This window comes from Chlamydotis macqueenii, chromosome Z (assembly GCF_036417535.1).
Source record: "Chlamydotis macqueenii isolate bChlMac1 chromosome Z, bChlMac1.mat, whole genome shotgun sequence".
Classification (NCBI taxonomy): domain Eukaryota; kingdom Metazoa; phylum Chordata; class Aves; order Otidiformes; family Otididae; genus Chlamydotis; species Chlamydotis macqueenii.
Window position 1 is genome coordinate 8,750,142 of NC_141593.1, and position 13,290 is coordinate 8,763,431.

Below are 13,290 nucleotides of genomic sequence, written 5' to 3' on the forward strand. Positions count from 1 at the left end.
GGGGGACCGGGTTGGCTCTGGGCTGCGGCATCATGATCCCTTCCATGCCTGATCCCTTCAGGCTGCATGAACAGGATCCAGACACAGGACAGGACCTGCAGGACCTGCAGGACCTGCTAACACACAGGACCCTGCAGGATCTTCCCTTGTGAAGGGTCTGTTCAACGAACCACAACCTCCCCTGAGCTCACCTCCGCCCATACATTCTCCCCAGAAATACTTTCCTCACTCCTCTGCTTTCCAGGCAGCACCTCACAACCCTTCCTGCCTCCCTATCCCACACCTTCCTCGGTTACCAGCCTCTTGATTGATCCAACTTAGCCACCACCAAACACTTGAGCACTGATATGCTCTGTGTTTTACAAAGCACACTGCCTCCAGTGAGTTCCTTGCCTGATGTTTTCTGAGACCTTCTGGGTAGCAAAGCAGCTATACATCAGCGAACTATTGCTTTTTTCTCCTCCTTTTCAGGTTTTAGAGGGTTGAGGGATTTCTGAGAGCTCCTTGAGAGAGTTTTGAACTGAGAAGATGAGCTGGACTCAGAGCCTTGAACACAAGATCTCTGTGTATTCATACAAGTTTGGAGCTCAGCTCCAGGGGCCTTTCTCAACTTTTTTGGGACTATAAGCAATGAGCTAGTACACAGGAACAACAAGATTTAATGCTGTGAGGAGGAGGAAAACAGGCTGTCCTCTGTGTGTGCACAGAAACTCACTGGGGAGCATGCAGACGTTGTCCTGGGAGCCTCTAAGAAAGAGAGCTGAGCTTTTCCTCAGCTCATGAGGATCCAGTGGCAGGCTGTGCAGCCCCTTTTCTCCACCTTTGTGGCATGTGTGATCTGGAGCAAGCAGATGCTTGGTGTTTGCATGCAGACACCCATTCTGTAACAGCTCCTTGGCTGAGACTTGCCACACTCATTTCACCGGGAGGAGCACAAGCTGCTCACCCATTGCTATCCCTGCGGGGCCATGGCTGGGGTGGGAGTGGTGCTACATAGCATTTGAGCAATGGCCCGTCTGCCTTTGGGGGTTTTCTTCTCCCTGTCGCGTTGGCCACGGCACAGTCAGGGCTCTGGCAGCAGGGAGAGCCAGCAGAGAGGCTGCAGCTTGGATGGGATCTCAGCATCAATCTTTGGCTACCCTTATCCCCTAGGACAGGCGGCTTGCTGGCCTCTCCCTCAGCTCAGAGGAGGACAGGGACAGCATTTTCCTGATTTCCCAGCCTCTGGATGGGGAAACTTGAGATCACGGGTCTCCACAGTGCCAGAAGCCTGTGTGTTGGGCTACATAGGAGCAGGAGGCCGGCCCATCTTTATCCAGATGGGTCCCTGTATTTTCCTTGCAGTAGAAGGGAAGCACAGAGGTTTTGCTCTGCACCACAGCTCTGCTTTCCCTCACACCCTCTCCCTGGAGCTGGCTGTGGGGGAAAATGCGTGTGCAGGGGTGACAGCAGGCTGGCTGGTGCGAGGGGCTGTAGGACTGGCAGACCCTCACCGGTTTCTGAAAGCCTTGAGAAGGAGGACCACGCAGGCACCTCATGTTTTAGTCAGCCAAGCCTTGCATAGCAGGAAACGTAATGCACCTCTCTGGGGTGATGAGCTGAAGATTTGGCAGCTGGGGTTCTCAGGACGATGCTGGGAGGTGCGGTGTCGCCTGTCCTCCCACAGCCAGACTGAGATGCCTCAGTGCCCAGTTGCATCCCTCCTGCAGGGATGCCCTCATGGCACTTCCCTCCTGCTCTGCCCAAGCGTGTCCATCACACCATGCAGCCCTTACCTGTCCCTACCTGTAGCAGAGATCCTGTGGGGGAGAAAAGAGTCTGGAAATACGTGCTCATCGTACTCATTTCCACAGACTTGTTCAGGTAGATGCCACAAAGCATCGTATTTGGGTGTCCAACCCCTCTTAGCAGCTGGAGAGGTCCAGGAGCGGAGGCTGGAGGCACCCTGGAGCTGATGCTGCAGGAGCGAAAGCGAGCGCATCACATCGAAGAGGGCTGGTGACAATTAGTTCCAACCACAGAAAACTGTAATCACCGAATTGTTCAGGAATAATTATGCCTTGATAACAACATTACACTTTCTATTTCCTTTATTGCTGTTCTTGTTAAATATAATTACCATGCAAATTGCACAGCATAAGCAAGCCCAGGTGATTAACAGGGCCATGGGGGCCTTAGGAGCAGACTGAGGTGACTGCAAGTACATATCTCTCTGCTTGCTTCGTTGTCTGTCCAGATTAGCACTTGGGAGATCAGAGAACCACGGAGTCATGTAGGCTGGAGAAGTCCTTTAAGATCGAGTCCTGCTGTAAACCTAACACTGCAGAGTTCACCACTACACCATGTCCCTAAGCACCACATCTACACTTATTTTAAACACCTCCAGGGATGGTGACTCAACTGCCTCCCTGGGCAGCCTGTTCCAATGCTTGAAAATCAGTTCAGTGAATAGATTTTTCCCAATATCTAATATAAACCTCCCCTGGCACAACTTGAGGCTGTTTTCTCTCATCCTATCACTTGTTACTCGGAAGAAGAGACCAACACCCACCTCCCTACAACCTCCTCTCAGGTAGCTGTAGAGAATAATGAGGTCTCCCTTCAGCCTCCTTTTCTCCAGGCTAAACAACCCCCGTTTGCTCAGCCACTCCTCATAAGACTTGTTCTCCAAACCCTTCACCAGCTCTATTGCCCTTCTCTGGATGCGCTCCAGCAACTCAACGTGCTTCTTGTAGTGAGGGGCCAAAACTGAACACAGTATTTGAGGTGCAGCCTCACCAGTGCCAAGTACAGGGGCACAATCACTTCCCTGCTTCTGCTGGCCACACTATTCCTGATACAAGCCAGGATGACATTGGCCTTCTTGGCCACCTGCGCATACTGTTGGCTCATATTCAGCCAGCTGTCTACCAACACCTCCAAGTCCTTTTCCACCAGGCAGCTTTCCAGCCACTCTTCCCCAAGCCTGTAGCATTGCATGGGGTTGTTGTGACCCAAGTGCAGGACTTGGTGCTTGGCCTTGTTGAACCTCATACAGTTCACCTCGGCCCATCGATCCAGCTTGTCCAGATCCCTCTGCAGAGCCTTCCTACCCCCAAGCAGATCAACACTTCCACCCAACTTGGCGTCATCTCCAAACTTACTGAGGGCGCAGTCGATCCCCTTGTCCAGATCGTTGATAAAGGTATTAAACAGAACTGACCCTAATACTGAACCCTGAGGAACACCACTTGTGACTGGCCACTAACTGGATTTAAGTCCACTCAGCACAATTCTTTGGCCCTGGCCATCCAGTCAGTATTTTCCCACCAAAGAGTACACCCATCCAAGCCATGAGCACCCAGTGAGAACGCTGTGGGAAATGGTGTCCTCGTGTGATGAGGGACTGTAAAGTGAGCTCAGATCAGAGAAATGAGGAAGGACTGAGAGATACGGCTCCCAGCTGACCAGATACATGCCACTGAATCCAGGGTGGGCTTTGCTGTGAAGAGCTCTAGATGCATGCACTGTGGGACAAAAGAGGTTCTGGCTTCTTGTAGCCGACCTTCAGGAACTCCCCTACATACAAGTGTCCCAGAGTGAGGGGTTCCCCCACCATCCAGTATCTCTGGCCAATTCAGTGCCCATCCCATACCCCTCATCATGGTGTCTGGGCACCCACTAAGATTTGCGTGCTACTAGGGCTTGTGGTTCATCAGCATCACTCTTCCAGCTCTCACTGTGCAAATACCTGCACAGGTGGGAAGTAGAAGATGCTGTTTTCTTCCTTCCTTCCCCTCTCATCAGTACACAGGTATCTGAAGGACATGAAAGGGAAGGCAGAGGAGGATCTGTTAAGCATAATGAAGTGGAGGAGTATGACAGAAACTGCTGAACAGAGTTCCCTGGGGAGGGCTGGAAGTGTTATCACCTGAGTCAGTGAAAAAGCTGCCGAACAAGCCTGCAGCATGGAAGGACAATCTCACAGACGCCCTGTGGGACAAGGACAGCTCCTCACTGCAAGGGCTGGGAGCTGGGATACTCAGCCCTGAGGACCTGGGTGGGGTCAGCCTTCCACACAATCTGCTGCCACCTCCTTGTCTGCCTTCTTGTGAGGTTAACGAACATGGTGTCTCTTCTACACCTCTCATTTCGATTGACCCCAAGGCCTCTAACCCATACCAGTGCATCTCAGTACCTCACCTTTGCCTCATGGCTGCAGAATAGCCTCCTGATTCTGGCCAGCATAGAATGGTTTGGGTTGAAAGGGACCGTTAAAGGCCAAGTAGACCAACCCCTCTGCAAGGAGCAGGGACATCTCCAACCAGATCAAGTTGCTCAGAGCCCCGTCCAACCTGGCCTTGAATGTTTCCAAGGATGGGGCATCCACCACCACTCTGGGCAACCTGTGCCAGCGTTCCACCACCCTCAGCGTAGAAAATGTCTTCCTTTTATCTAGTCTAAATCTACCTCCTTCTAGTTCAAAACCATTAACTCTTGTCCTATCACTACAGGCCCTATTAAAAAGTCTGTCCTCATCTTTCTTATAAACCCCTTTTAAGTATTGAAAGGTTGCAGTAAGATCTCCCTGGAGCCTTCTCTTCTCCAGGCTGAATAAGCTCTCTCAGCCTTTCCTCATAAGAGAAGTGTTCCGGCCCTCTGATAATTTTTGTGGCCCTCCTCTGAACCTGCTCCAACAGGTCTATGTCTTTCCTGTAGTGGGGGTTCCAAAGCTGGATGCAGTACTGCAGGTGGGGTCTCACGAGAGCAGAACAGAGGGGCAGAATCACCTCCCTCAACCTGCTGGCCATGCTTCTTTTGATGCAGCCCAGGATGTGGTTGGCTTTCTGGGCTGCAAGTGTATATTGCTGGCTCATTTTGAGCTTTTCATCCACCAGTACCCCCAAGGCCTCCTCGGCAGGGCTGCTTTCAATCCCTCCATGCCCCAGCCTGTATTGATATTGGGGATTTCCTTGACCCATGTTCAGGACCTTGCACTTGGCCTTGTTGAACCTCACAAAGTTCACCTGGGCCCACTTCTCAAGCTTGTCCAGATTCCTCTGGATGGCATCCCTTCCCTCAGGCATGTCAACCCCACCACTCAGCTTGGTGTCACCTGCAAATTTGCTGAGGGTGCACTCTATCCCACTTGCCTATGATTAAGATATTAAACAGTACTTGTCCCAGTATGGACCCTTGAGGGACATCATTTGTCACTGATCTCCATTGGCACATTGAGCCACTGACCACTACCCTCTGGATGCAACCATTCAACCAGTTCCTCATCCAGTGAACAGGGTATTCATCAAATCCATATCTCTCCAATTTAAAGAGAAGGATGTTGTGGGGGACTGTGTCAAAGGCCTTACCAAAGTCCAGCTAGGTGACACCTGTAGCTCTTCCCTTGTCTACTGATGTAGTCACTTCATCTTAGAAGGCCAAGTAGTGGGTCAGGCAGGTGTTGCCCTTGGTGAAGCCATGCTGGCTGTCTCAAATCACCTCCCTGTCCTCCACATGCCTTAGCCTAGTTTCTAGGAGGATCTGTTCCATGATCTTCCCAGGCAGAGAGGTGAAGCTGACAGGTCTCTGCTGGACTGGGACCTGGCTGAGGTTACTGCAGGTCTTCTCAACTCCATTGCAAAGCTGGGGCTGAAAATCAGAACCCTTGCCCAGCAGTCATCCCAGGGCTGCAGCTGAGGTAAGGATGGAGTAGAAGGCAACCTCCTTTTTCCCTTCTCCTCTTTTCTCTGTGCCTACCTTTACTAAGCTGGAAACAGCAGGTCAAGAGCACTTACCTGTTGTGCTTCCCAGTGTGGCCATGAGACCTAGCTAATTGCAAGACGTTCAGCTCCTCAGAGGAAATTCTCTTTCTATATATACATGCATACACACATATGTGCACTGAGTTTATTATTATTACCATGCCAGACAATCCTTCTTCATTAGAGCTTGGAATTTGCTTTCGATGCTTTCAGTCAGATCTTTAACATTATTTAAACACAGTGGGTTTGGGAGAGTTTTTGTTATTTTTAATGCAGACCAGATTTTGCTGGGATAAGTGAATGAAATGGCTCTTCATCCAGACCAGCTAGCTGCCTCCTTGGCTGCAGGAAACAGGAGGGTCCTCATTGCCAAATTCAGCCTGCAGACCCTTTGAAATAACAGGCAGGTTTCCAAGGAGGGGAAAAGGAGGATGAACCCCTCTTTCTACCCGTGCCACAGCTCAAGGGTCCACATGGACCACAGTGCCATGCTGAAGGCTGTCCTGAGCTTGTGGAGAGCATCAAGCAAGCGCCTGCAGCTCCCTCATCTTCCCCGTGCGTCACCATGCGCGAGGACGTCAGGAGCACATCTGGTGTGCCCGGGCGTGTGACGGGGAAGGAGTCCCCGTGCTCGGCACAGCTGGGGCTGTGCATCTGCTCCCAGGCGCCTTTGAACACCCGGCCCTGCTACGTGGTACGTCCCCAGCTGCAGCTCCACACTGGGACCACTGTCTCTCCAGAACCCCATATGTCAGAGGCAACGCATCTCATCTCAGATCCCCCACCCAGCTGGGTCTGGTATGTGGGTCCCGGAAGAAGCAGAGGCCACAGCGCTTTGCTGAGAACACGTGAGATCCAGGCGAAGGAGGGAGGGAGTTGTCTGAGATTTACACGCTGCAGGGACAGGGCTGTGTCCAAGCTGTCCTGGCTGCGCAATTGTGGGAAAGACAGGCACAAACTGCTTTTGTGAGCAGTCCCAATGCACCTAAAATGAGTTCTGTGGAAAAAAAAGTTGTTCTAATTGGGGTGGAAGGTCCTCTGGATGATGTTCCTTTTAACTGTCCTTTTTTTTGGGTGATCAGAAGGAAGGAAAGAAGGGAAGAGAGAGAGAAAGAAAGAGAAAAAGAGACAGATAGTCTTCAAATTATCTTCAGCAGCTGAAAAACAGACACACTGGATATCAGAACAGCTCTGCCTCCAGAAACAAACAAAAAAAAATCCCTTATGAAATCTCTCTAGTGTCTAAGTACTTGGTAGAAGAGTTGGGAGCAAACCACCATGTTGCAGAGATGCCCAGGTGGAAGGGAGAGCGATTGAAGCTGAAATAAAATATTGGCACTAGAAAAAACATGCATTAATGGGCCATGAATAAATATAAGCTGGAGATGAGAAGAAGCTACCCAACCAACAAGAGTTCAGGAACTGCCTTCTGCAAAGCAGCGATGGGAACAGAGAGATTAAACAAAGCGCGGAGTGGGGCCCAGGACTGAATGAGCACTTTGCCTCATTTTTTTTTTATAACACCAGTGCTGCTGCTCATGGGAGCAAAGGTATGAAGCGTAATTAGAAATGAGGGCATAAAAATTATCACAGCCAGTCTGGAAGCAAAGCTTGATGAGCCCAGTGCTCTGAGCATGGTGGAACTGGGCAACCTTTATCCCAGGGAACCAACAGGTCGGCTAGTATGTACTCAAGCATCTTCCAGTGCATGATGTGGTGTGATGGGATTAAACTGGTTACAATCGAGTTGAGGTTGGAAACTCAATGCCATTTCCTACCCATGAGTGCAGGAGGCTCTGAGAGGCTGCTGTTACTGTGGACCAGGCGGGAGATGCTGGTTGGGCTGAAGGTGCAGCCCTGGAAATCTGACAGGACTTCCAGAAGGTTTTCTTTTGCAGTATAACCAGATCTGGGTTAGATCTCAGAGTCTGCAGAGCAAGGGCTGTCCTCAGCATTCCCCCGCGGTGCGGCGGAGGGGGAGCCGGTCCTCTGCCTTTGCTTTCCAAACCACTGCCTCCCTTGGCGTCATCAGTTGAGAGAGCTGCCATCCACTTGAGGCTCTCTCCTTCTTCTTGTCCTGATTATTATGATCATTACTGTCTCATTTTGAGCTGTAAATCAGAAATATTGTGCCTCGTATTTTTCCTCCCTGGGGAACGCATAACTAGGGGTGAGATTGGCTCTGAAGTTCAATGCTGTTCCGTTGAAAAACTGCCTCGACAAATCGAAACTGTCTCACTTTTTAGAAGAAGTTTTGATTGGAATCAATCTTTCTTTTTTTTTATGAGCATAAAAAGGGAGTAGTTAAAAGTAAGATTTATTCCAAATTCATCTTATCAGCTCTGAGACATTCAATTTTGTAATCAATTCCCACAGGGGCTCCACCAAGAAGCCCATATTCAGAATCAATCTTGTATTTCATTAGGTTATTTCTGGTGTTAAAAAATAAAATTGATTCTTACTTTATGTTATAGCGCTACAGCAATTTATTTTTTAATGATATGAGGTAAGAATCAATCTCTGGCTTCTTCCTTCTTTTTTCTTTTTTTTTTTTGTAATCCTGCTTTTCCTGCATTAGTTTCACTAGAGCCAAGAGAATTTAGCAAGTTCTGAAGGATTTTCAAATTATTCTTGTGCAAATTTAGACCCTGTTGGTGCCAGTCTGCTGCTCACGGGATCTGCAGAGTACCAAAAGGCCTGATGAAAGGCACAATCTGCCCTGTCCTGGGATTTTGGTAGCACATTCCAGAAAACTGCCGCAGGTATCATTTTCCTGTGGCCCAAAGCTGTTTGTGCCAGAGTGCGAAATGCAGGTTTTGCCCTTGTTTTGCAGCAGTGTGAAGTCTCCAGGTTTTAGACTCTGAGGTCCCAGTAGGGCATAACCCTTTTTTGTTGGTGAAGCTTTGCTGGGATCTACAAATGTCCCCTTTCTAGCTCATCCCCGCTTTAGCAGACAAGGCATGCAGACCGTCTGACTACCGTCTTGCCCGCTTGCTGTTCTCCATCCCTTGGCAGCTGGCATCCTGGCCTCCCTGGACTCCCACACCACATCCAGCATCCCCAGGAGGAAGTTTCTTATCTCCCTCTGCTGTCCAGGAGTGGATGAGCCTCTGAGATTCCCATCTGGGCAGCAACCAGCGAGGACAGAGAGAAATGGCCACTGGCATCCTGATCTCCTGCACCAAGATGCAAAGGGAGAACTCATCTCCACTTGCTGCCTGCCTGCTTCTTATTGCCAGCCTGAGTGGCGATGTGCACCTCAGCCCACCCTGACACTGACACGATGCTGCTGCTGTCTTCTGTGAGGAGAGCTGGGAGAGGTCTTCTGGACAGTGAAGACCTCTGGCAGGGCTCTGCCGCCCACCTTGCAGCCTGCGCAGCATCTTTTGGAGGAGTTTTGAGTTCCATCTGTTCCCAGCACCCCGCTCTTTGCCCAGTGACACTGGTTGTTAGCCATTGTCATAATCACAATGACAATAATTATCCATGACTAAATTAATCCTTAACAACTTATAACGAGTTGTGATTCATCACGAGTGACTCAGAAGTTACTCCAGCAAGCACAGGTGCTTTTCACAGGTAGCTGGAAAATCACCTTGCTTGCAGCACTGGAACTTGGATGTCCCTGTGCTGGTATTTGCCTGGCTATTCTTAAGATATTTCGGTTTAGGTCGAGGGACTCTTTGAATGCTCAGTCTTCTTTTTTCTTCCATCTGTTTCTCTTTGTGCCTAGAAACAAAGCACAGATTTCCAGCAATGAGAGGAATAGACTGCTGGAATAGCTGATCCAGGAAGCAACTCGTGCACCAAAGCTCCGTAAAGCTCAAGAAAATTGACCTCATGGAGTCTTGCTGGGCCTGGTGGATCAAAGCACCTTCCTTCACCCTCCCGGGGTGCAGAATCAGTCCCTGTCTTCTGCAGATATGATTCACGAGAGCAAGGGCCAGGCTCTCTCCCTTGCTATGTGGGAGTTACCTGGGCAAGGTCTCCAAATTTTGCTCATAGTGGTGGGGTCCTAGGTTCTCCTTAACGCACCATTGGCCAGCTGGGCTTGGAAGAATGATGCTCCTCATGGCTCAGCTGTCTGCTTGCAACTTGTCCCCCTGGACAGTACAGGGTTTTGAGGAGAATCTTTTCCTGCCCCAAAACCACTGGAGCCCTCTGAAGTCCCTGCCAGAGCTCTCTTAACAAGATGTGACTCAATTCTCAGCATCCAGCAGAAGTGGAAGGTTGTCTCGAGGTTTATCTGACACTCAGCAGTGGAAGAACTCCCATTCTCCAAGCCCAGGTCCACATCCCTAGGAGTGCAAATAGGGTCTCTGGAGTGGGTTATCTTTCACGTCCCAAACTCAGTCTTGACCTTGACGAAGGGCTGAACCCCTCCACTATTCTTTCAAGCAGGTGACCAGGAAGCAGCAGAGTTTACGGGGACCAGTCCCCGTTCCTCTTTCCCTGGGTGACTGTCCCCCATGTCAGCACAGGCAGGGCGTACACACCTCCAACATGCTGAGCTCCACGGTTTGGCTGCACTGGGAAGGACGGAGGTGCGAGGCTGTAGGTTGGAAGGGGTCCTTTCCAATAGGGAAAGCACTGCCAGGTTTAATCACACATCCTTGGGACTTCTGAAGCAGCACGAGAGGACTGGGAGATGAAGGGAAAATCGGCAGCAGGAGCCTCCTGCAAGTTGCGCGGCCCAGATGCATGGCTTGAAGGGGTCTGTATGAAGCAGAGATGCCTCCAGGCTCATTCACAGGCTGTGTGCTTGTGCAGCTCTGTGGGTGCAAATCTCCAATTCTGTCTCTCTCCATCTGCCTGCCACTCTGGCTGTGTCCTCATGCGTGTCTCTTGCTTGTCTCTGTCTTTGTCACTCTGTACATATCTGTCTGTCTGTGGCTCTGCTAGTCTTCAAAGGCCCTGAGTTCATTTGATTTCATTATCATTTCCCATCTCTTGAGCTCTATCTCTTTGTTTTTTACCCTTTTCTCATTATAATTTACATGTGGCTTGGGTGCATGCTGGAAATGAAATGTGAATTTGATAAAGCAGCCACGGCTCTCGCTTCCAGCCATGGCCTGAAAGCCCTGAACCCCTTGGAGAAAAGCAGGCTCTTCTTTTTTTTTTTTTTTTTTTTTCATAAAGGGGGAAAAATTGATTTTTTTCCATTCCATTGGCACAGAATGAAATTCTTCCAGCAATTACCAGGAGATAATGGCCTGAAATTAAACAGTCCTATCTCACTCTCTAACTATAGGACTTTTTATTTTTTCAAACTATTGAATACCAAGTGAATAATAATTAGGCAGGCATGAGGCATTCATACTCCGGCTACCTGGGACATGAAAGTACACACACATGGCAGAGCTCCTTTTATTGTTCGTTATTAACAGTAAAACATCAAGATACACAGAGTTGTATGCACATGGAGAGAGACACTAGCCTTGTGCCCAGCAATGTGCTGCTAATCCAGCTATGGGTATCACTGCTGCCTTGCCTGGGGGAAATCTGATGGATGGAGAGCCTACCCTGTATCAAGTGGGTGGGGAAACAGCCTTCCAAGTAGAAGAACTCAGCACCAACAACACCTGTCCTCTTGCCCATTCGTGCCGTCTACACTTGCTGCAGTGTAAACGCTTGCAGTCACGTCCGCGCTTTGCAGCATGGTGCCTGAACGATGTGGATATAGAGAAGGAGTTTGAAGGAGGATGGCGATCAGGTCAGGTCCTGGTGCTTCACAGCCCCAGACGTTCCTGTGTGTGAGCACACTCTTCTTTTCCTCGCTCTCCTGATCTCTCAGGGGGCAGTTGCAGGGCTCTGCCATGGCCATGGCACGCAGTGTCTGAGCAGCCTGGCAGGGGCACAGCCAGCACAGCCCTTCCTGCTGAGCCAATCTGACTAAAATTGCCCAGGAGATCTCAGCAAAAACATAATTAGATTACTCTGATTTAGACACAGCTTGATGTACAAGGGGAGGGGAAGAAATCCAGAAAGATGGAGCACAACTCCTAAAACTAGCAAGAGGTAAAAAGAAGTGAGGAGGTGGCTGAGACTGAGCATCCTATTCCCCCGTGTGTTAAATATCCCATGCATAACCTCTACAAAAGGTTTGCAAAGATGAAGTAGGCTGACATTGCCACCTCAGAGGATTGCTGACTTTCTGTACTCATCTGGTAGCAGGGGTGCCTCCTCCACCTCTGGCTTGTGTTGAGCTGAAGTTCCTGAAGGGCAGGAACAGGCCATAGAGCTAGGGGAAGACGGTTTCATTCTGGATTCCTGAAATTACTTTTCCCCAGAAACTTGGATTTGTCTCACGTGGATTCCTTCTGCTTCAAAATTACTGCTAAAAAGACCTTTTAAAAATTGTTGAAATGCCCTCCTTCAATACCTGCATGACACAGGACCTTTTCTTTGCTTGGAAATGCCTTCACTGTATAATACTTGTCAATTTATAGTCATGATTGCAAACCAAAGTTAAAAGGGAAATCACATCAAATACTCTCAAATCCACCAAACAGCATGATATATTTTTGAGTGAGGGGCATTGACGGGTGGCTTTTTAGTTCCAAGGAGTAACTCTTTCTCCTGAGATGGGACTGGAAGATGTTTCAGCATCTCAGTAGGTCCTCCTGGACCAGGCAGGACACACGGGTGAGCCCCAGCAGCTTTCTGCAGAGCTGGCCACCGACCCGTGTAGGCAGGCAGGGGCTCTGCCTCTCTAACCCAAGCTGGGAATCCTCCAGAAGGGTTAACAAGATAGCAGGGAGTGGTGGAGCTGTGCCTATAATTTATTTAAGCTTTCAAAAGGCTTTTGAAAAAGTCCCTTGTAGGAGGCTATTAAGGAAACTTGGTAACCACAGGATGAGAGGAAAAGCCAAGGCATGGATTAAAACACAGATAAGATGAGGAGGGAAGGGAAGGAGCAAACGGCCAATTCTCAGCAGACAGAAAGGTTAATAGTGGAGAGCCCTGAGGTCACCTGAGACCCCGAGTGGTTGAACATATTTATTAACACAAGCACGGAGGGGAAGGGAAGAATGTGGCTGTGGAGCTCGCTGGGGGCTACTGCAGGCAGTCCCAGTGAAGGTGGATGGGGGCGAGATGCCGCAGGAGTCCTGTGGCAGGGTGGGATGATGCTGCACCTGGGGCTCTGATGGGGACTGGCATGGGAGCTGGGGGTGTGTGTACCTGCTTGTGGGGTGCATGGGACATGGTGAAAGGCACTGCCCTGGGCTCTGCCAGAGGAGCCAGGGCAAAGAAAGCCAGCTTGCATCCGACAGAGGCACAACGATAAGGTTTGGGTGGTAACAGCCCCAAAACAGAGCAAATAGGCATCCCTATACATCAAGGGGACTGTTTTACACCAGCTGAGGAAGTGAAAAAGGCTATATTTCAAAGACTCAGCGATATCCTCTGAAACAGACGGCATTTGTCACCTTTTTTTTTTTTTTCCCTGATATTTTCATAGCAGAAACGTGGGTGGCTTCTCCTTCTCCCCAGCGAGGCAGGACTGAAGCCCTTTGGACTCAGGTATCATGCAAAAGCCAAGTTCATG